Source organism: Symphalangus syndactylus, chromosome 8 (genome assembly GCF_028878055.3).
Source record: "Symphalangus syndactylus isolate Jambi chromosome 8, NHGRI_mSymSyn1-v2.1_pri, whole genome shotgun sequence".
Taxonomy (NCBI): domain Eukaryota; kingdom Metazoa; phylum Chordata; class Mammalia; order Primates; family Hylobatidae; genus Symphalangus; species Symphalangus syndactylus.
Genome location: NC_072430.2, coordinates 94,510,718 through 94,535,315, shown reverse-complemented (window position 1 = coordinate 94,535,315; position 24,598 = coordinate 94,510,718). Strand labels below are relative to the sequence as shown.

The following is a 24,598-nucleotide window of genomic DNA, read 5'->3' as shown; positions in this document are numbered from 1 at the left end:
ACCTGTCAGCCTCATATTGCCTTCAATCTGTAACTGGTGAGGACAAAAGGGTAAATATACACACATTAATATACATACGTAATAAATATATAAATTATCCCACATGGCTAAATGTTAACATAATACATGTACATTGAAATCAAGTTAATTTTCAAAGACACAAAGCTAAGGAACGCATCTGCGTAGGTGGAGAGACTTAATGGGTTCTGATTAGGGAAGGACACCATGTGGAAATTTCCTGGGCATTGGAGCCAGAAACGTGAGGTCAAATTTAACTCCACCTCTTACTGATTATGTGGTTTGTGTAAGTTGCTTAACCCTTCTGAGCTTCCTTTTTGTCATGCACAGAACTAGGGGAAAGACTTATCTTACAGAGATTTAGATATTAAATGTTTAAGATGGTGTCTTGAACATAAGTACTCAGAAAAAATGCCTTAATACTGTTAATAATCCAGACACTACATATGACGGAATTGGTGATCCAATACCCACACCATCAAATACCTGTGAACTCTGCTTTTTGTCTTTGTGTTTTATTTGCCTTCACGCTTTTATATTTATTTGTATATATATGGAAAGTGCCTTAGAAATAAACTGCTGTAAACATGAAGGACACACAACTACTTAGTAGCTTTAATGCATTATTAAAGTGATGCTCTCTCCTATTTCCCCAGAGCATCCTGCACTGCGCTCATTAACAATGTCCCATCCTTCCCCTAAGCAATCCTAAATTTTACTTACACCTTGTGATAAATACAAGCCATCTGACTACCACTACACAACTGACAATATCCTCCACCTCTGCTTAGCAGCTTGACGTGTCAAAAGCCAAGCTTCCCAAAGAGGAGGATCCTATCCTCTTTTACTTAACAAGGCTAAAACAGATGCATATACTTTTAGCTGGCTAGTGCCCACATCTTGGGGAAAGGACCTACCAAGTACACATCTCCTTGTATTACATATGTTAGTCAACTGTATGTCTACCTACCCTTCACATTCATCTATACTTAAGAGGTTAGATTTCTAGAAAACCATGGACTTCTAGAGGATTAGGGGAAATTTTGGCCACTATACTATCCAACCATCCTCTTTTCCATGTGAGAAAACTGGGGCTCAGGAAGATGTGACATGCCCAAGGACACACAACTATTTAAATACCAGTTGAGATTAGAACCCCAACTCTTTAAGTCTTTTGTACACTAATAAGCAAGGTATTATATGTTCCAGTAGTTCTGTGAGGTGCTTAGTCAATCTTTTTGGGATGAAAAGAAACGTAGGTGGTTGCGAATGCATAAGGGTAATTAACCCATCTGTCTGTCCATGTGGAGATGGGATTAACGAGGGGGAAAGTTGCGTTTGTAATTTTCCACCATCTTACCTAAATTTGCAGGAAAATTGCTCTATGGGCAATAAATATGACCCAGAAAGACTAGCAACCCCCAGTAGTATCTCAAAAGGGCTCCAGAGACATGTTAGACCAAGTGGAAGTAAAGCACGAGGTGGGGGATGTCTGCTAGGATGGTGGCAGGCAGAGGAGAGGTATTTTTTTTCCGTATTCACCTGGGAGGGCAGACGTTGTCAATTTCCTCCTCCTGCCACACAAGTGGCCACGTCCTTGTCACTGGGGCTGTGTGGAGGTTCTCACCTCCTCCTTTTTCCCAGGGATGTTTACGGCGAGTGCGCGGGTCGGCCTGGGCTGAGGAGGACCCGGGCATCGGCGCCCACCCCCCCTCCCCACCCGCGGCAGCAGCTGTGGGCGCCCAGCGAGGGCTCCCTGAGCAGCGCCTTTGTTTTCCCGACTCCAATTACGTTTGCGGAAGTGCTGCCAGTACCGGGCGCGCTGGGGGCGCAGGCGGCATCCTCCCCCAGCACCCCACAAAGATGACACCCGACACGGAAGCCGGGGGAGGGAGGGGGGGAGCGGCGGGCGAGCGAGGCCCGAGCGGAGACAGCGGCGCACGCTCGGCTCCGAGCCCCGGCCCCGAATCCCCTTTCCCGGCAGCAGGTGTGCGCGGCTGAGGTGCCTACCCGCCCTCCGGCTGGGCCCGTCCGGGGCGGGGGAGGCCAGGGCGGGTCTGCGAGCCCCTTCTCCGCAAGCCGGGCCCGACTCACCTGCTGCGGCGGCGGCAGCGCTCAGCTGCGCGGGGCGCGGGGAGCCCTGTCCCCGGAGCGCGGGGCGGCGGCTCGGGGCCCCGGGGCGGCGGCTGTCGGGGCAGCGCGCACCATCCCGGGCTGCTCGCGCGCTCCTCGGGGGCTGCGGCGGGCTGGGCGGGGCGCGGCGAGGCGAGGGATGCGGACCGGGTGGGGCCACGGAGGACGGAGGCGGAGGGCCCAGCGCTCCCGCCGGCGCGACCTTCTCTCCGGCTAGGGCTGCTCCTCCTCCCCGGCCCGGGCCTCACAGTCGCCGCCGCCGCTCACTACCGGCTGGACCCGTTTCAGGGCCGGGCGCTGAGGACCGGCCGCCAGGTGCAGCGCTCCGCCTCCTGCGGCGGCGGCGGATGCGTCAACTACCCGCTCCTGGCCTCCAGCCCGCCCCAGCGGCCCGGAGGGACCCCTGAACCCAGCCGGGCCGGGGGAGCGCGCTGAGGAGGCGAAAGCACTGGGCGAGGCTCCATCCCTACCGCACCCTCCACCCCCCCCCCGCCCCCACGCGGCTTCCGCTGAGCCTCCAGGCAATGAGTGCGGGCCAGGAAAGGTGAGGGAAAATGTACTAATATCCCTTATTCCTTGAGTGCCTTTTAAGTGGCACACACAATGCTAACGCGGTCAGTGCGTTATCACCGCGTCTGTCCCAGGTTGACCCGGGAAAGTGGAGCCGGCGGGGTGCGGGAGACAAACGATCTGTGAGTTTCGGGGCTCACCAAGAAGGGGGAACACTGAGACGAATGCACCCTTTTTCAGGAAGGTGCTACTGGCATCTTGCTGAAAAGCCAACCGTGTGTGTGTCGCACTAAGAATATAATTAAAGTTGTATTTCTAGTTAAACACGCAGAGAGTGGGGGGAGAGTGGAGTATTCACTTGGCAAGTATGTCTCTGTGCCTGTGATGGGCTTTGGGGGATGCCACATCCTGTTCTTAAGGAGTTTATTGTCTTGTTCTGGCAACAACAAGAGTGACAATGGTAGCTAACGCTTATAAACATCGATTATGTATGGGGCATTGTGTAGGTACTATTTGAGCCTTATAACCCTATAGGTGTAGGAAACGTTATTCCCATTTTACAACTGAGGAAAGCCGAGGCTGAAAGTTAATGTGACCCATCCAAAGTTACTAAACAGCGAAAGGGAAAACAGGCTTCTTTTGTCTCCAGGCTTTAAGCTCTTAACCATGAAATCATACTGGTAAGAATTTGATAGGCCCTGAAGTTTCCGAATTTTGAGTCCCTCTTTAGGAGGAATAAAACAATTACAAATACGAAGTTTCTAGGGCCCCTTCCTGAGCTTATGAAGGGTCCCTGAAGCTTATACTGTAGTAGCCTCATGCTAAATCCACTTTCAATATTGACGTAGATATTCAATCATTTCTTTCTCCAGGCATTTCTTTCTCCTGTCAGGAACACGAGACACTGGTCCCCTCCTTGAAACTCTTCCCTTCTCTTCTTTTGGTGCCCCATAAGTGTTGGATTTTCCTCCTTGAAACTCTCCCCTCCTCTGCCTTCTGTGACCCACAAGTCTTGGGTTTTCGTCTTCCTCTCTGGCCACTCCCCTTAGCTCCACTTGAGTTTTAGTTTTCCTTGAGTTTTGTTCTAGGCTTTCCTTTCTTCTGATTCTGTTTTTTTCTGCGAATGCTCTCACTACTTGGCTTCAATCACAGAATATGTGAGGATGCTCCAAAAGCCCTCTCTTGGAGTCAGCTTCTCTCCTGAGGGCCAGATCCTTATGGCCAGTTGTCCAGTGGGATGTGTCACAGGCACCCCAACCTCACTAAGTGCCATATCAATGTTTCTTTACCTTCTGTTCTTCCTCCACTCGTTTTTTGTTTTTTTTTTAAGATGGAGTCTCACTCTGTCACCCAGGCCAGATTGCACTGGCGTGATCTCAGCTCACTGCAACCTCTGCCTCCCGGGTTCAAGTGATTCTCCTACCTCAGCCTCCTGAGTAGCTGGGATTACAGGCACATGCCACCATGCCTGGCTAATTTTTGTATTTTTAGTAGAGATGGGGTCTCACCATGTTGGCCAAGCTGGTCTCAAACTCCTGACCTCAAATGATCCGCCCACTTCAGCCTCCCAAAGTGCTGGGATTACAGGTGTGAGCCACTGCACCCGGCCCCTCACTCACTCTTGCTTCTGGGTTCCCAGACTCTGGGGTCCCAAACAGCCATCCACCCAGTTGTACAAGGTCTTTCTTCTCAATGCTCCTTTCACTCTTATACCCATGCCCAGTGTATTAGTTACCTATTGCTGCTGTAACAAGTTGTCATAAACTTTGTGGATTAAAACACACATTTATTATCTTATGATTCTGGAGGTCAAGAGTCCAAAATGGGTTTTAGTGAACTAAAACCAAGGTGACTACAAGGCTGCATTCTTTCTGTAAGCGGTAGAGAATAATCCATTTCTTTTACCTTTTCCACTTCTAGGGGCTGCTCACATTCTTTGGCTCATGGACCCTTCCTCCATCTTCAAAGCACACCATTCTAACCTCAGCCACAATCCTCGAATTGCCTTTTCTGACTCTGACCCTTGTTACACTGGGTTCACCTTCATCATCTAGCGTAATCTCCTCCTTTCAAGAATCTTAATCCCATCATCAAAGTCCCTTTTGCCATGAAGCATATTCACAGGCTCCTGGGATTGAGACATGGACATTTACAGTGGGCCATGACTCTGTCTATGACACCCAGTCAGATGCCAAACACTTGATTCCACCTTTTCAAATATCTCTAGCACCTGTCCTCTTCTCTCCATCCTTGTGCTATCCTAATCTCTGTTATCTCTCCTTTGCCTATTGCAAAATTTCTCTGGTCTCTCTGCCTCAAAATGTTCTCTCATCCAATCAACTTTTCACTTTGCCACCAAAGTAATCTGTTTTCTTTTCTTTTCTTTTCGACAGGATCTTGCTCTGTCACTCAGGCTAGAGTGCAGTGGTGTGATCATAGCTTACTGTAACCTCAAACTCCTGGGCTCAAGGGATCCTCACACCTCAGCCTCCCAGGTAGCTGGGACTACAGGTGCATACCACCATACCCAGCCAATTTTTAATTTTTTTTTGTGCAGGTGGAGTCTCACTATGTTTTAGGAGAGGAGCAAGGTTGGCTGGTAGCACAGCTAGGAGGTACAATACAATGTGAACGGTGCCTCATGGTGTTGCACAATCCTATGAGACAGCAAAGAAATTACATGGTAAGGTGTTTGTAAAGATTATTTTGGTGTTGGGCGTAGTGACTCATGCCTGTAATCCCAACACTTTGGGAGGCCAAGGTGGGTGAATCACTTGAGCCCAGGAGTTTGAGACTAACCTGGGCAACATGGCAAACCTCATCTCTCAAAAAGTACAAAAATTAGCCAGGTGTGGTGGCATGCCTATAGTCCCAGCTACTAGGGAGGCTAAGGTAGGAAGATTGACAGAGCCCGACAGGTCAATCTCCCAACCTTAGCAGTGAGCCATGATTACACCTCCGTACCCCAACCTGGGTGACAGAGTGAGACCCTGTCTCAAAAAAAAAAAAAAGTAACTGTAACCAGTAGCAAGGAGAAAGGTTAATAGTGGCATGGACCACAGTGGTAGTGGCTGGGATAGAGAGAAACAGATAGATTTGAGAGTTTGGGGAAGTATATGAGCATACTTGGTGATATGTTGCATGTGGGAGGCAAGGGAAAGGAGGTGTTAAGAATGACTCACAGGTTTCTGGCTTGAGCAACTAGGGAAGATTGTGATAACCTTTACTGAGAGGGAGGAGACTGTGGGAGGAGCAGGTTGGAGGGGAAAAAGGAAGAATTCACATTTGACTCAGTGAGTTTGAGATGCCTGTGAGCCTTGCAGATGGAGCTGTGAAGTAGGCAATTAAACTTGAGTCCACAGCCCAGAAGAAAGGACTGGATTTGGCAGTCATCAGTATTGAGGTACTATTTACAGTCGTTGGACTGAAGGGGATTACTCAGGAAGAGAATAGGCTCAGAGAGCCCAGAGAAGGGCCAACATTTACCAGTTGATATAAGAGAGGAAACCAGGAAGGATCATTCAGAAGTAGGAGGCAACTCAGGAGGATGTCACTGAAGACTGTAGAAGAGTTGTTTCAAGCAGGCATAAGTGGTTTGCACTCTCTCTCTCCTCCATATCCTAGATAAAGCATTATGTCCTCCATAGACTGGCTTTATCGCCGCTCGATGGCTTCGTTTATCATATGCCTTCTCTATCATGGCATACATATATCGTGTAATCATTTGTTTAACTTCTATGATAGATTGCAAGCTCCTTAAAGACAGGGGGAAACACTATGTTGTTCAACATTTGTATTATTTAGCATAGACAGTAGTCCATTGGAACAGCCCATATACAGTGGTTTAAATTGTTTTAAAAAGCATGATTTTCCCTCACATAAAAGTTTAGGTAAACATATGTAACAAACCTGCACATCCTGCACATGTACCCTGGAACTTAAAAAATCATAAAATAAATTGAAAAGTTCAGGTAAATAAGTGAGCCCATCGTGTTGGGACTCAAGATTTATGCTCTTTTGATCTTTTTGCTCTGTCATCAAAACCCAACATGGCTGCCCCAACTCTTACTATCATGTGCACATTCCAGCCATTGCAAAAGGGAAAAGGGGAAGGGGAAGGCATTTTCCTTCCTTTTAAGAATATGGGCCAGGCGCAGTGGCTCATGCTTGTAATCCCAGCACTTTGGGAGGCCGAGACGGGTGGATCACCTGAGGTCAGGGGTTCAAGACCAGCCTGGCCAACATGGTGAAAACCCGTCTCTACTAAAAATACAAAAAATTAGCCAAGCGTGGTGGCAGTTGCCTGTAATCCCAGCTACTTGGGAGGCTGAGGCAGGAGAATCACTTGAACCCAGCAGGTGGAGGTTGCAATGAGCTGAGATCGCACCACTGCACTCCAGCCTTGGCAACAAGAGTGAAACTCCTTCTCAAAAAAAACAAAGAACATGACAAGAAGTTGTACATATGTACATATTACTTGTTTAAATTCCAGTAGCAGAACTTGCTCATATGACCACATCTATCTGCAGGGAAAGCTGAGAAATATAGTCTTTAACTCAGTAGCCATGTACACAGATAAAAATTCTATGACTGTGAAAGAAGAGAACAGACACTGGGTGCAACCAGCAGCCCTGATATACCATTGTAACTGTATCATAGAGCCTGACTGTTGGAATATGCTTGTAGAGCATAGACAAAGGAAAGGAAGGATAAACACCCCACTCTTGACATTAATTACCTTGCGGGGAGGAAATGGAAGGGGCATGGAGGGAGAGTTATAAATTATTTATTGAATGAATGGATGATAATAAATGGATAAATCCAATGGCGACAGTAGTGATGAGGTGAGTTCTTTTTAGCTCCCTCTCCCACCCTCCCTCCTCAGCATTGGCTTATGAAGGAAGAGGGACTTTCACTAGACCAAAAAGATGAGTTATGTAAACAGAAGGAAAGAAGGCTAATTTATTTAAATCTTTTATTCTGATATCTTTTTTGCTTAATTCTCTTGAGTTTTCCAGGTGGGTGATCATATTAAACTATAAACAATGATACTTTAGTCTCCTTTCCAATATTTATATCTATATTTAAAATCTTACTACATTGACAAAGTAATAGTAAATATTGGTGATGATCAACAATTGTTCCTTTTCTTACTACTTTCTTTACTACAAATATCTCTATTGCTTTGCCACTGAGTATGAGGCTGGCTATTGTTTTGACATAGCTATTTTTCACTAGGTTAATCAAGAATTTTTCTATATATGGTTTAATACAAGTTTTAAAAATTAATAATACATATTTTAATATCATTTCATTCATGTACTTTCTAAGATTTTTTTTTCTTGTTCATTCCCAATCCAGTTCCACATTATATGGTGTTTACTGTCTTCTATTTATGGACTTAAATGGCAATAAATCTACTTTAGTGAGGCAGAGAGTTAGGCCCTGGATATAGAAGCATAAAATCAGGTCCCTTCCGTCAAGAGGCTTGTGATTTACTAACAGGGACATGTCTACAAATAGATCAGTTATAATTAACATAATTATAATAGCAGGGAACATATGCTATGAGTGGTACACAGATTAACTTTTCAAAAATATCTCTTCTACCATGTTCCTCCTCCCCTGAGAAAAATCCATTTGGTCCCTATGGCTTAAAGCAGATAGTCCAAAATCTTAAATCATCTTCAATCAAGCACTAAGTTCTGCCCATTGTATCCTCTCGGCATTGCTATGTTTCACCTTCCCTATCCCTACACACACCACTCCAATTCAGGACCTAATGCAGCTGTCTCCATAGTGGCTTCCCTGTTTCCAGCCTTGCACCTATCTAATAGTAAGCAAGGCACTTCAAATGTATCTCAGTTATGTGGTTAAAAAAAAATTAAATTATATTTTAACTTTTAAAACTTTTTATTAGAGTATAACATACATACAAAAAAGTACACAGATCTTAAGAGTACAACTGAGTTACAATAAATATAATAAAAACTGTGTAATCACCACTAATTGCAAAAAACAGAACATTACTAGCACTCCACAAGATCCCCTTGTGACCTTTACAAATTACTACCTCTTTCTTTCTCCCCAAAGGTAACCACCATTCTGATTTCTAACCCCACAGAGTAGTTTTGCCTGTTTTTGAACTTTATATAAGTGGAATCAAAGAGTATAAAATCTTTGGTGTTTGATTTCTTTTTTTTTTTTTAATTAGAGACAGGGTCTTGCTATGTTGCCCAGACTGGTCTTGAACTCCTGAGCTCAAACGATTCTCCTGCCTTGGCCTTCCACAGTACTGGGATTATAGGCGTGAGCTGCCACACCTGGCCTTGTGTTTGATTTCTGGTATAGTTTAGACATCCCCACCCAAATCTCGTGTCGAAATGTAATCCCCAGTGTGGAAGGTGGGGCTTTTCGGAGGTGTTTGGGTCATGGAGGTGGATTCCTCATGACTTGGTGCTGTCCTTGTGATACTGAGTTCTCTCAAAATCTGGTTGTTGGCCAGGCACGGTGGCTCACACCTGTAATCCCAGCACTTTGGGAGGCTGAGGTGGGCGGATCACGAGGTCAGGAATTCAAGACCAGCCTGGCCAACATGGTGAAACACCATCTCTACTAAAAGTACAAAAATTAGCTGGGCATGGTGGCGCATGCCTGTAGTCCCAGCTACTCGGGAGGCTGAGGCAGGATAATCATTTGAACCCAGGAGGTGGAGGTTGCAGTGAGCCGAGCGTGCAACTGCACTCCAGCCTGGAAAAAAAGATCTGGTTGTTTAAATATGTATGGCACCTCCACCCTCCTCCACCCTCCCCTTGTTCCTGCACTCACCATGTGATACTGGGGCTACCCTTTTGCCTTCCACCATGACTGTAAACTTCCTTAGGTCTTACCAGAAGCTGAGCAGATGCTGGCACCATGCTCCCCATACAGCCTTCAGAACTGTGAGCCAATTAAACCTCTTTTCTTTATAAATCACTCAGTCTACAGAATTCCTTTTCTTTTCTTTTATTATTTTTTAAATTATTTTTTGAGACAAGGTCTTGCTGTGCCACCCAGGCTGGAGTGCAGTGGTGCAATCATGGCTCACTGCTGCTTTGACCTCCCAGGTTCACGTGATCCACACACCTCAGCCTCCTAGGTAGCTGGGACTACAAGTGCACCACCATGCCTGGGTAATTTTTTTTTTTTTTTTGAGAGGGAGTTTCACTCTTGTTGCCCAAACTGGAGTGCCATGGTGTGATCTCAGCTCACTGCAACCTCTGCCTCCTGGGTTCAAGCGATTCGCCTGCCTCAGCCTCCCGAGTAGCTGGGATTACAGGCGCACACCACCATGCCTGGTGAATTTTTTGTATTTTTGGTAGAAATGGGGTTTCACCATGTTAATCGGGATGGTCTCGAACTCCTGACCTCAGGCAATCCACCCGCCTCGGCCTCCCAAACTGCTGGGATTACAGGCATGAGCCATCACGCCCAGCCTTTTTTTTTTTTTTTTTTTTCCAGAGACAAAGTCTCACTATGTTGCGCAGGCTGGTTTTGAACTCCTCGGCTCGAGGGATACTACCACCTCAGTCTCCCAGAGTGGTGGGATTACAGGCAGGAGCCACATGCTTAGCCTCAGGTATCTTTATAGCAATGCAAGAATGGCCTACTATAATTTCTTTTGCTCAAAATTATATTGCTGTATGTAGTTATTTCATTTTCAGTATACAAACATTTCACTTTATTTTCTTTTATTCTTTCATTGATGGATATTTGGATTATTTCCATTCATTGACGTTTACAAATAATGCTGCTATGAACATCCTTGTTCTTATCTTTGGTACACATAGGTATGAATTTCTATTGTATATACCTAGAAGTGTAATAGCTAAGCTATAGGATATGCAGGTTTTCACCTTTGTTAGTTAATACCAAACAATTTCCAAGGTGTTTGCAAGAATTTAACTCTTGTTGGCAGTTCTCTTGTTTCACATACTTGCCCTCACCTTATATTGTCAGTATTTTTTCTTTTTAAAAAATTATTTTTAAATAATTTATGCCTATTAATTTTATTAATAAAATAAATTTTATTCATTAATTTTAGCATTCATTAGAGAAGTTGCAAGGACAGTACATAGAATTTCCACACATCTCTCACCCAGCTTTCCCCAGTGTTAGCATTCTACCATAGTACAAGTATCACATCTAAGAAATTAACATTGCTACCAATACCCTAACAAAACCCTAATTCAAACCCTATTTGGATTTCACCAGTCTTTCAACCAATATCCTTTTTCTGTTCCTGGATCTAATTCAAGATTCCACATAACATTTATGTCCTTTTAGTCTCCCTCCATCTGTGACAGCTCCTCAATCTTTCCTTGTCTTTCATGACCTTGATACTTTTAAAGGATGCTGGTCAGGTAGCTTGTAGAATGATCCTCAATTTAGGTTAACTGATTTTTTCTCATGGTTAGATCAGGGCCACATATTTTTGGGAAGAATGTCACAAAGATAATGTGCCCTTCTCAGATCATATCAAGAGCACACTCATCATATATTCCACTACCTGCAATGTGAATCTTAATCCCCTCACTGAAGTTCTGTGTACTAAGTTTCTTTGCTGTAAAGTCACTGTCATGGTTTGAATGTTTTTGTCCCTTCTAAAATTCATGTTGAAACTTAATCCCTAATACAACAGTCTTTAGGGGTGGGGCCTTCAGCAGGTGCTTAGTCCATGAAGGTTCCACCCTCATGGATGGAATTAGCACCTTATAAAAGGGCTCAGGGGGCAAGTTCACTCCTTCCATCCCTTTCTGCCCTTCCCTCCCTTCTGCCATGTGAGGATGCAGCACTTGCCCCCTCCAGAAAATACAGCAACAAAACGCCATCTTGGAAGCAGAGAGCAGTCCTCACCAGACACCAAATGCTTGTACCTTAATCCTGGACTTCCCAGCCTCCAAAACTGTGAGAAATACATCTCTATTATTTACAAATTACCTGGTCTCAGGCGTTATAGGCAGCACAAACAGACAAAGATAAGTCGCTATCTTTCCCTTTATAATCAACAATATTTAGGAGGAGATACTTTTGATGTTCTGCAAATATGTTATTTCTCCTTAAATTTTTATTTATTATTTTTTGCATTCATCGATTGTTCTTGCCTGCAGCCGTCATTACTGTGGTATTCTAATTGAGATTTTCCATTTTCTTCATTCCTTTTATATTTGTTAATTGAAATTCTCTTATACAGAAAATTTTTTCCCTTTTCTCTCTTTATTTACTCATTCAATACTTGATATTTGTATGAAGTCATGAATACTTATTTTATTCCTTGACTTAAAATCTAATACTTTTATTTTCTTGCTTAAATTGTTCCAGCTTTTGCCATGGTGACTCAGGTTGGTTACTCTCCTTTTTGTTCTCTCAGGATGGAATTTGAGTCTAATTTATTAGTTTCAGCAGAATTTTAAACATACAAAAAGGATAATTTTGCCATGGATTTCATCAAAATATCTTTGCAAATTAGTCTTCATATGACTTGCATTGTAAAACTGTTTTTAAATTTTTGGCAAAATACACATAACATAAAATTTCTCATGTTAGCAATTTTTTTTTTCTCTTGAGACAGAGTCTCTTTCTGTCGCCCAGAGTGGAGTGCAGTGGCGTGATCTCGGCTCGCTGCAAGCTCCGCCTTCCAGGTTCACGCCATTCTCCTGCCTCTGCCTCCCCAGTAGCTGGGACTACAGGCGCCCAGCTAATTTTTTTATATTTTTAGTAGAGACGGGGTTTCACCGCGTTTGCCAGAATGGTCTCGATCTCCTGACCTCTTGATCCGCCCGCCTCGGCCTCCCAAAGTGCTGGGATTACAGGCGTGAGCCACCGCGCCCAGCCCATGTTAGCAATTTTTAAGGTATAGCTCAATAGCACTAAGTATATTCACAGTGTTGCACAAAAATCACCACTTTCCATCTCTAGAACCTCTTCATCTTCCCAGGCTGAATCTCTGTGTTCATTAAACAGCAACTTCCTATTGCCTTGGCAACCACCATTCTACTTTGTCTCAAGATTACCTTAGGTACCTCATGTAAGTGGAATCACACAATATTTGTCCTTTTGTGTCTGGCTTATTTCACTCAACATGTCTTCAAGGCTCATCCATGTTGTAGCATGTGTCAGAGTTACTTTCTTTTTTAAGGCTGATAATATTCATTATATGTATAAACCACATTTTGTTTATGTCTGTGTCTTTTTTACATGCCTATATATATATATATATATATATATATATATATATATATATATTTTTTTTTTTTTTTTTTTTTTTTTTTTTTTTGAGACAGAGTCTCGCTGTCGCCCAGGCTGGAGTGCAGTGGCTCGATCTCGGCTCACTGCAGGCTCCGCCCGCCGGGGTTCACGCCATTCTCCTGCCTCAGCCTCCCGAGTAGCTGGGACTACAAGCGCCCGCCACCACGCCCGGCTAATTTTTTGTATTTTTAGTAGAGACGGGGTTTCACTGTGTTAGCCAGGATGGTCTCGATCTCCTGACCTCGTGATCCGCCCGCCTCGGCCTCCCAAAGTGCTGGGATTACAGGCGTGAGCCACTGCGCCCGGCTATTTATTTATATTTTTAAGGAGCGTTGACATCACAAGATGCCCTGCAACAACACTGGAATCAATCGTGTCTCCAGAGAACCTTGGTTCTTTTTATTAGGAATGAACTAAATGTGCTCATTATAACTGAGGTATCACTGCTTCTAGATCCATTCAGTGGACAGAGGAGAAAATGTATGTATATACTAACTCATTTATACATACATATCAATATTTATTTCTGTACCTCCCTAACTATATACAATTAAAAATAAAGCAAAACATGAGTTCATGCTAACACCTCCAACTCCAGTCCAGAATCATAGAGTTTATTCTTACATTCCCTCTTTGATTATTTGTAACTATTCTCTATCAGTGAGAAACCTGGCTTGCATTGTGTGCAGAATAAGTATTTGTTCAAACCTAGTATACACATCAAGTAGTTTCAGAGTTGTTCGCCAGTACCTCGGTGTGAAACAAATTTGCCAACTAGAGTACTGTGTTTTGGAATAAATTTTTTTTAGCTCTATAATATCCAATCAAAACACTGTTTTCCAAAGTTACTTAGATCAGCTCCTTTCTTAACCTTTCAACGTAGTCATTCATGTGTAATGTAATTGGATTCATCTGTAATGCAATTAGATTCATTTGCCAAAGTTCTGCATTTCATCTCCTACTTTTCATTTGCATACAATACAATTCAGTGATGCTGGCTGGTGTATTGTTCCATGGATTGTGAAAATGCACTGTCTTATATCCATCAGCACAGTAACATAAAAAGTGGTTCCATCGCCTCAAAAATTCCCTTGTGCTGTGCTCCTTTATAGTTAACCTGCCCCACCCTGCAACCATGTATTGGTACCCTGTTCCTATAGTTGGCCTTTTCCAGAATGTCATATACAGTTGATCCTTGAACAACGTGGCAATTAGGGGTGCCAGCTCCCTCCTCCCATGCAGCTGAAAAATCTGTGTATAACTTTTAGCTGCCCCAAAATGTAACTATTTGAGTACTTATTATATGCAAGGTGCTATGCTAGATGCCATAGAAACTATAGACATGTCTTATCCCTTCAAGAGTTCTCATATGATCAGGAAAACAAAACATAAACAGTTTAAAAGTGAAATAAAGTTGCCTTTTGAGCAACTCCGGGGTAAGGACACCAACCCCCACACAGTTACAAATCCACATGCAACTTTTGACCTCTGGAAAACTTAAATGCTAATAGCTACTGTTGATGGGAAGCCTTGCTGATAACACTAACAATTGATTAACACAAATTTTGTATGTTATATGTATTATATATTGTATTCTTGTAATACAGTAAGCTAAGAAAAATGTTAAAATCATAAGTAACTGAAAATATATTTATTATTCATTAAGTGGAAGTGGATCATCGTAATGGTCTTTATCCTCATCATCTTCACGTTGTGTAGGCTAAGGAAGAGGAGGAAGAGGAGGGGTTGGTATGTTTTCTCAGGAGTGGCAGAGGGGGAGGAAAATCTGCATATAAGTGGACCCACACAGTTCAAACCTGTGTTGTTCAAGAGTCCACTATAAATGGAGTCATATAAAATATAGCCTCTCAGGTCTGGCTTCTTTCACTTAGCAATATCTGTTTAAGGTTTATTAATATTGTATGAAACAGTAGTTTATTCCTTTTTATTGCTTGAGCAGTATTCCATTGTATATACAGAACAATTTTTTTTTATCCATTCACTGGTTGAAGGATATATGGGTTGTTTCCAGTTATTGGTTGTTGTTAAAATCTTTCTGTAAACATCTGCATACAGGTTTTGTGTGAACAAATGTTTCCAATTCACTTGAGCAAATACCTAAGAGTGGGACTGCTAGGGGCACATGATGAGTATATGTTTTAAGTTTGTAACAAACAGCCAGTTTTCAAGGTAGCTGTAATATTTTTCATTCCCACAAGCAATACATGGCAGTATCAGTTCCTCTGCATCTTTGCCAATACTTGTTGTTTGCAGTGTTTTGAGTTTAGTCTTTCTAATAGGTGTACAGTGGTATGTCACTGTGCTTTTAATTTGCCTTTCCGTAATGACTAAACATGCTGAGCATCTTTACACGCACCATTTGACATGTATCTCTTCTTTAGTAAAGTGTCTGTTCAGATCATTTGCCCATTTTTTATGGTGTTGTTTATATTCTTATTGTTGAGTTTTGAAGGCTGTTTACATATTCTGGATACAAGTCCTCTACCAGGTATGTGATTTGCAGATGTTACTCCAAGTTCATTGCACATCTTTTCATTCTCTTTGGCAGAGCAAAGTTGTTTAATTATTATAAAGTCCAAATTAACAATTTTATTTTATGGGTTATAGTTTGGGTGTCATATATAAAAGGTCTTTGTCACATCAATAAAATTCGAGGCTGGTTCTTTGAAAAGATCAATAAAATTGTTAAGTGTCTAACCAGATTGGATAGGAGATAAAGAGAGAATATACAAATTACTAATACAAAAAAAAGGGAGAGAGGATATCATTACAGATCCTATTAAAAGGATAATAAGAAAATATGAACAATTTTAAGCTAATACATTTGTCAATTTAGATGTAACACACAAATTCTTTCAAAGACACAGACTGTCAAAGCTACCTCAACAAGAAATAGATAACATAATAGAAATATGCACATATCTATTAAAGAAATTTAATATGCAGTTTAAAACTCTTCCACAAAGAAAACTCTAAGCCCAGATGGCTTTATTAAATCCTATCAAACATTTAACTAATAAATAATACCACTTCTGTATAAATGCTTCCAGAAAATTATAGAAAAGGAAACTCTTCCCAACTTAATTTATGAAGTTTATGAATTTAATGAATTTATGAATTCATTACCCTGATCCCAAAACCAGTCAAAGATAGTATAAGAAAACCCGTCAGGGCCAATAGTTCTCACATGGATGTAAAAATTCTTAATCAAATTATAGCAAAGTTGAATCCAGCAATATATTTAAAAGCATAACACATCATGATCCACTGGGTTTATCTCATGAATGGAAGCTTAAAAAATCAATGTAATTTTCCATATTAACAAAACAAAAAGATAATATCATATTATCATCTCGATACTATAGAACAAACATTTGATAAAAAGCCAGTGTCTCTTCAAAATTGAACTAGAGATTCTATTTAATGTGATGAGGCAAAAATAAATAGCATCTAGATGAGGACAAACTAAAACTTTATTCATAGATAATGTGTTTATGTGGCAAATCCTCAACAATCCACAAACAAGTTTGTAGAACAAATAGACCTAATAAGTGAGAGTATCAAGTTTGCAAGATACAGAATGCAATTTAAAAATCAAGTGTACTTTTCTGTATAGACAAAAAACAACACGAATTTAAGTTTATAAAACATATTTTCCATGGTATCAAAAATACCTGTACACTAAAAACTATAGTTGAAAGAAATTAAAGAAAACCTAAATAAATGGAAATGATTCATCATATTACCAGATTAGAAGCCTAAATGTTATTTAAAATGCCATTTCTTTTTTTTTTGTTTTTTGAGATAGAGTCTTGCTCTGTCAACCAGGCTGGAGTGCAGTGGCGCAATCTCAGCTCACTGTAACCTCCGCCTCCCAGGTTCAAATGATTCTTCTGCCTCAGCCTCCTGAGTAGTTGGGACTACAGGCGCACGCCACCATGCCTGGCTAATTTTTGTATTTTTAGTAGAGACGGGGTTTCACCATGTTGGCCAGGCTAGTCTCGAACCCCTGACCTCGTGATCCGCCCACCTCGGCCTCCCAAAGTACTGGGATTACAGGCTTGCCATTTCTTTTCCAATTTATAGATTGAACACAATCCCAATCAAAATCCCAGCAAGCTTATTTGTAGAGATTGACAAGCTGATGCTAAAATGTACATAGAAATTCAAAGGGTCAGCTAGGCGGGGTGGCTTACACTTGTAATCCCAGCACTTTAGGAGGCTGAGGCAGGAGGACTGCTGAAGTCCAGGAGTTTGAGACCAGCCTGGGCAACATAGGGAGACCCTGTCTCCACAAAAAAGTTTAAAAATTAGCTGGGCATGGTAGCATGCACCTGTAGTTCCAGCTACTCTGGAAACTGAGGTAGGGAGATTGCTTGAACCTGGGAGGTTGAGGCTGCAGTGAGCTGTGATCGCTGTACTGCACTCCAGCTTGGGTGACAGAGCGAGATCCTGACAAAAAAAAGGAATTCAAATGTTCTAGAATATTCAAAGAAACTTTGAAAAAGGTCAAAGTTGGAGGATATACACTGTCCAAATTCAAAACTTATTATAACCTACAGTAATCAAGATACTGTAATATTAGTATAAAGACAATCAAAGAGATCAATGGAATAGAACAGAGAGTCCAGATATCAGACGTATATATATATATATATATATATATATATATATATAGTCAATTGATTTTCAACAGAGCTACCAATGCAATTCAATAGAGAAAGATAATGTTTTCAACATAAGTGCTGGGGCAAATGGATATTCTTATTTAAAAAGTAAAGCTCAATTTTATGTCATGCCATATATGAAAATTAACTGAGAGCTGGAGCAGTGACATATGCCTGTAATCTCAGCTACTTGGGAGGCTGAGCTGGGAGGATTGCTTGAGCCCAGTAATTTGAGACCAGCCTGGGCAACATAGCAAGACCCCTATCTAAAAAAATGTGCAAAAAAATTATAGACCTAAATATAATAGCTGAAACCATCAAATTCCCCAAAGAAAACACAGGGGAAAACTTGTTACCTTTGTCAAGCTTTCTTAAATAGGATATAAAAACACAAACTATGAAAAGAAAATAATCAATACATTGGACCTCATCCGCATTAAGAATGTTTGCTTTTCAAAATACAGCGTTATAAAAATGAAAAGGCAAGGCACAGAAAGGGAGAAATTAGTTTTAAACATATAACCAACAAATGACTTTTATGTAGAATATGTAAGAACTCTCACAACTCAACAGTAATAAGACAAACAACAAATTTTATTCTTTTGTTTAAAAATGAACAAAATTTTTTCAAATTCACATGAAGACGTATATGATTGTACATAGCAACTTTATTTGTAATAGCCAAAAACTGGAAACAAGCCAAATGTCCATCAACATGTGAATGGATAAGCAAATTGTATATTCATACAGTAGAATACTACTTAGCAATAAAAAGACACTTTACCAAAGAAAACATATTGATGGCAAATAAGCACATGAAAAGTTGTTCATTATCAGTGGTCATTAAAGCAGTATTTTAAATTGGGCACAATTTTGCCCCTACACCCCAGATACATTTGGCAGTGTCTGGAGACATTTTTGATTGTCACAACTGGGGAGTGGGTACTTTTAAATGGCAAAAACTGCAATTACTTTTGCATCAGCCTAACAGCATGTAGTGAGTAGAAGCCAGAGATGCTGCTAAACTTCCTACAATGCACAGGACAGCCCCTCCCTATAAAGAATTGTTTGGTCCAAAATGTCAATAGTGATAAAGTTAAACCTACATTAGGGAAACATGTCAAAACCACAGTGAGATACCGGTACGTATGAAGAAGAATAGGTGAATAAAGAAATAGGTAAATAAAAAGCAGCACACCAAGTGATGAAGAGAATGTGGAACAAATGAAACCTCAGACAAAGCTGGTGATTCTACCACTTTGGAAAATAATTTGGCAGTTTCTTGAAAAGTTAATCATAAATCTACCCCGCTATTCCACTCCCAGGTATATCCCCAAGAGAAATGAAGACATATGTTCACATGAAGACATGTATGAATGTACATAGCAACTTTATTGGTAATAGCCAAAAACCAGAAACAAGCCAAATGTCCACCGACATGTGAATGGATAAGCAAATTGTATATTCGTACAGAATAATACTCAGAAATAAAAAGAACTACTGATGAGTGCATTAACGAATATACAAACACACAGAGATGAATATAAAAATAGTTATCATCAGTGAAAAAAGCCAGACACCACTACACCCCCAAAAAGAGTCCGGTATAATTCCATTTATAAAACTCTAGAAAATTCAAACTAATCTATAGGAACAGAAAACAGATCAGCAGTTCCCCAGGAATGGAGGTCGGGGTAGAGCAGGGAGGGGTAAGAGAGAAAAATTACGAAGGGGCATGAGGAAATTTTGGAGCACCATAGATATGTTCCTTACCTTGATTGTGGTGATCGTTTCAGGGGTAAAACTTACCAAATTGTATACTTTATGTGCAGTTTATGGTATGTCAGTTGTAATTCAGTACAGCTGGTGGGGGGCTTGACTCGTGTTTTGTTTGAGTAAAATCTTTCCATTTTCCCGTTGTCACTACTGACTGGATCATATCTTTTTTATAAGCCAAGCACAACTCCACCCATGCCAGGGGAGGAGGCTGACACCTACCTGTAGTCCCAGTGACTCAGGAGGCTGAGGTGGGAGGATTGCTTGAGCCCAGGAGTTTGAAGCTGCAGTGAGCCATGATCATGCCATTGCACTTCAGCCTGGGTGACAGCAAGATGCTGACTCTAAAAAAAAAATCTCTGCCCAGTAGGAGTGCCACATGTTGAATGCTACCAAAGGACCCAAGATGTCATACAGCAAATTAGGAAATTTTCCTTCCTTGCTAGATAAAGTTACTGTTTATTTTTCATAACAAGCTCTCATTACTAAGGATAATCGGTGCATGTTAAGGAGCCAGAAAACTACCTACTTAAACTCATCCTCCACATTCTTCCAGAAATTCTAGCCAATGCAAAGAAAATAAAATATGGATTATACATGTTGGAAAGGAAGAAACAAAATTATTTGTGCTATTTGATTGTATACCTAGAACATTCGGGAGAACCAAACTGAAAAATTATTAAAATTAATAGATTTCTATAACACAACAAGGCACAAGATTAATATATGGAATTCAGTATTTCCTAAATATTATTCTAAAACAAACACTGTGGGTGTGGGATGGGGGGAAATGACACCATTTGGAATAACAAGAAAATCTTCACTATCTGGTCACTTTCTGTAGACATTTTCTAGTTTTTCTGTATGCCTCTCAAAGTGTTATATTGGCAATAAACTAAAATGTATTTATTATTCTTTCTTTCTGGGGAACCTATTGCTGTGACATCCAGAGTGTCACCATTTCCTATTGATTCAGCATAACACACTAGTTTCTTTTCCATTCAGGAAATCACATAAAACAATGTTCTATATGCCGTAAGCTATGGCTTGATTCATCTTACCATTTGGTTGTCTGGGAATTTACTGAGTTAATTCAAACTTAAATGATCCTTCTTAAAACTAGATATTTTGCTATGTGATAATAGACATGTAATTCAGGAGGAGCTGTGTAGGTAAAACAATATCTTAATAATTGCAGATTTAAGTTAACAATAAGGAAATAGATATTTGTATACTCACTGACTTGTACAAATAGCAAATAGAATTTGGGTGATTTTACTGCATGATATTTTAAAATATATCTCAACATAAAAGCCTTAAACAATTAAAAATGCTTTGATTACTTAAAACCAAACAGCATTTATTATTAAAAATATAACAACTGTTCATGGTGAGACCATTAGTCTGAGGGCACTGAGTCCCCTCACTGTGCACAGATTACTCAACTTTTCTAGGTCTGAGAGGCTGTAAAATAAAATAAATGAGCTGGAAATTGGTATCTGAAAGGTCTCTTCAGCTAAAAATTTTACTATTCTCCATAATCTGTATAAATCAAGTGTTTTCATCTTCTTGGTTTTAAAATATTTTGCAGTAAATAAAGTTTCCCTTCAAAGCAAAAAGCCCTGAGTGGTAAACATAAGTTTTGTGTTGTTGCTATTGTTGAAAATTTGACTGTAATAGCAACATTTTTCTGTGTATCCTACATTAAAAATATTATGATATAGCACATAGAGAATGTAAAAGGAACTATATTCCATCCTCACTCAGCTTGATTGAAAGTTGACACTCTAAGTTTAATGTTGCTGAAATCAAATAGAAATAAAGTTTCCATCCTTAAATACCAAGACATTTTTTTCAAAATTTATTTTTATTTTTATTTTTTTGAGACAGGGTCTTGCTCTGTCATCCAGCCTAGAGTGCAATGGCATGATCACGGCCACTGCTAACTACAGCCTCGACCTCCCAGGCTCAAGTGGTTTCTTTACCTCAGCCTCCTGAGTGCTGCGACCACAGGTGCATGCCACCACGCCTGGCTAATTTTTTTATTTTTTTGTAGAGATGGGGACTCCCTATGTTGCCCAGACTGGTCTTGAACTCCTGGGCTCAAGCAATCTTCCCACCTCGGCTTCCCAAAACGCTGGGATTACAGGGATAAGCCACTGTACCCGGCCCCAAGGCATCATTTTTTATCATTGATAATAAATAAGTAATGAAATATCAATAATTGAGCAATTATTCAGTTAATTATTAGGCACCCGAAGTTCTGGTACAGTCCTTATTGAAATGGAGTGATACAGAGCACAGAAAGAATACGCCATGATATTAAGGAAATTGCAGTTTCAGCAGAGAAATAAATAGATAAATAAATATGTTTAAAGCATATTCCAGGCCGCGTGGTGGCTCATGCCTGTAATTCCAGCACTTTGGGAGGCTGAGGCAGGCGGATCACAAGGTCAGGAGTTCGAGACCAGCCTGGCCAATATGGTGAAACCCCGTCTCTACTAAAAATACAAAAAAATTAGCCAGGCGTGGTGGTGCATGCCTGTAATCCCAGCTACTCAGGAGGCTGAGGCAGGAGAATTGCTCGAACCAGGGAGGCAGAGGTTGCAGTGAGCCGAGATCGCGCCACTGCACTCCAGCCTGGGCAACAAGGTGAGACTCTGTCTCAAAAAAATAAATAAATAAAAATAAAAATAAAAATAAAAATAAAATAAAGCATATTCCAGGAATGTTTATTTGGGGGAAAGTACATATCAGTATTCAAGTAACTCCCCTTAAAATATTCTTGCATAATACCACATGTAATACTAGATATAGGAAACTCTCTCCAGTGTCTTAACATTCATGTCAAATAATTCGGGTCATATTCATTCATTCATTCATTTATTAATTCAACTAATATTTACCAAGTATCTACTTTGTGATTTACACTGTTCTAAGTGCTGGGAACACAGCCATATATAAAATAGACAAGGTCTCTACTCTCATCAAGTTTATATTCCAGAGAATATATATAACTTGTAGCCCAAATGTTACTTTTTTCTAAATGAAATGTTGTATCAACTTTTATATCACTGTTTTCCCTAGTTATAAAAGTAATTCTTGCTTATTGCAAACAAACAACAACCATAATAGAGAAAATGAAGATACTTTTATAGGCCCTCCCTTTAGCATAATTACTATGAGTAGTTTGTTGTGTATACTTAGATTTTTAAAAATATTTTTTAAATTTACAAACTGGATCACTCTTCTATAAATTGCTTGTTTCACTTAGCAACACAGTACACCATGCATATCTTTTCATCCCAATGCATCTAGATCTAACTCCTCTTTCTTATTGGCTGTGTAATATAGCATTATATTTAGACATTTTATTTCAACCATTCTTCTATCGATGATCATCAAGGTTATTTCCTGTTTCTTCATTATGATTAGTGCTCAGTATTTTGCTTAAAAAATCATTGCCTAGCCCAAGACATTTGCAAATTCATATTGAGGGACTTAGAGACAGAGAAAGAGAACTCCTGCTTGCAGCTGCCTCACTGGCCTGGCGAGACAGAAATTGGAGTTTCGGTACTTCGAGCAGCCAACATCGAAGGGCTTCAGATCTCAGAGAAAAGAGGAGCATAGAGCACTGAGCTTGGTCCTCGGCCTGCAATTTCACTGCCTATCTGTTATTCTTTCAAATCCCTTTTTGTGGGGGACGGGGTCGAGCAGGAAGAAGGCCTTGAATGCCAAGCTAAAGCCTAGGAGCTAGCAGAAAAGTCACCAGAGTTATTAGGGAAATAAGGGCCTAAGAATCAGTTATACAATGTTGGCATTGGAAGGGCTTCTTGTGACTATCTTACTAATGAAGAGACTGCAACACAGAGAGTTGTGCCCTACCTACAGTCATATATATACATATATACACACACATATATACACATATATGTATATATACACATATATGTATATATACACATATATGTATATATACATATATATGTACACATATATGTGTATATATACATATATATGTACACATATATCATCCATGGCAGCAGAACACCTAATGTAGGCTTCCTTAAACGACTGCCGATGCTCAAAGCCCTGCTGGCAGTGGGTGTGTGTGTCTTAGTATGTTTCTGCTGCTATAACAAAATACCTAACACCAGGTAATTTGCAAAAAAGAAAATTTATTTCTCACAGTTTTGGAGGCTGAGAATTTCAAGATCAAGGCACCAGTAGATTTGGTGTCTGCTGAGGGTGGTGCTCTGCTTCCAAGATGGTGCTTTGTTGCTGCATCCTCACATGGAAGAAGATAGAAGGGCAAAAAGGCAAAAAGGGCCTACCTTGTTTCATTGCGCCCTTGACTTTTTTTTTTTTTTGAGATGGAGTCTCGCTCTGTCGCCTAGGCTGGAGTGCAGTGGTGAGATCGTGGCTCACTGCAACCTCTGCCTCCCGGGTTCAAGCGATTCTCCTACCTCAGCCTCCCGAGTAGCTGGGATTACAGGAGCATGCCACCACAGCTGGCTAATTTTTGTATTTTTAGTAGATACGGGGTCTTACTAGGCTGGCCAAGCTAGTCTTGAACTGACCTCAAATGATCCACCCGCTTTGGCCTCCCAAAGTGCTGGGATTACAGGCGTGAGCCACCGCAGCTGGCTCCTTGACTCCTTTTCTGAGGGCACTAATCCCACTCATGAGGGCAGAGCTATCATAACTCCTTAAAACCTCCTAAAAACCCTGCCTCTTAATATTGTCACTTTGAGGTTTAAGTTCCAACATATGAATTTTGGAGGGACGCATACATTCAGACTGTAGCAATGTACTAGTGTGGGTCAGAGGCAAGGAGAGGTCTTGCCAAAGTGGTGATGTGGAAGTTGAAATGAAGAAAAAATGTTGGAAGTCAGGAAATGGGGAGAGAGCAGGGAGAAAACCCCTACATGAGAACAGAACTTCAGAATTTTTCCTCAGGGAAGAATATAAAGGGGAGACCTATGATCAGAAAACCATAATACTTGAGTCTAACTGGGGGCCAGGGTGAGGGGGAGAGGGAAGATGATTACTTTGGGACCTGTCGTGTTCCATGGACTGGCAAGACATGGAGGTGGAAATGGCCAGTGGGCAGTTGGAAATGTGGGTTTGGAGTTGAAAAGAGACATTAGGGCGTTTTCCTATTCCAATTTATGCCTTCCTTCCTT

The 24,598-nt window shown here is 41.0% G+C and overlaps 1 protein-coding gene across 2 annotated transcripts in view; it reads right to left on the bottom strand.

The window, feature by feature from the left end:
• MFSD6 (major facilitator superfamily domain containing 6) overlaps nucleotides 1-2,246 on the bottom strand; it is a 91,846-nt gene extending 89,600 nt beyond the window's left edge. For both annotated transcript variants that reach the window (XM_055290032.2, XM_055290029.2), the window contains exon 1: nucleotides 2,113-2,246. The gene's annotated coding sequence lies outside the window, so the exon portion shown is untranslated. The remainder of the gene's footprint in view (nucleotides 1-2,112) is intronic.
• Between the last annotated feature and the right edge of the window lie 22,352 nt (nucleotides 2,247-24,598).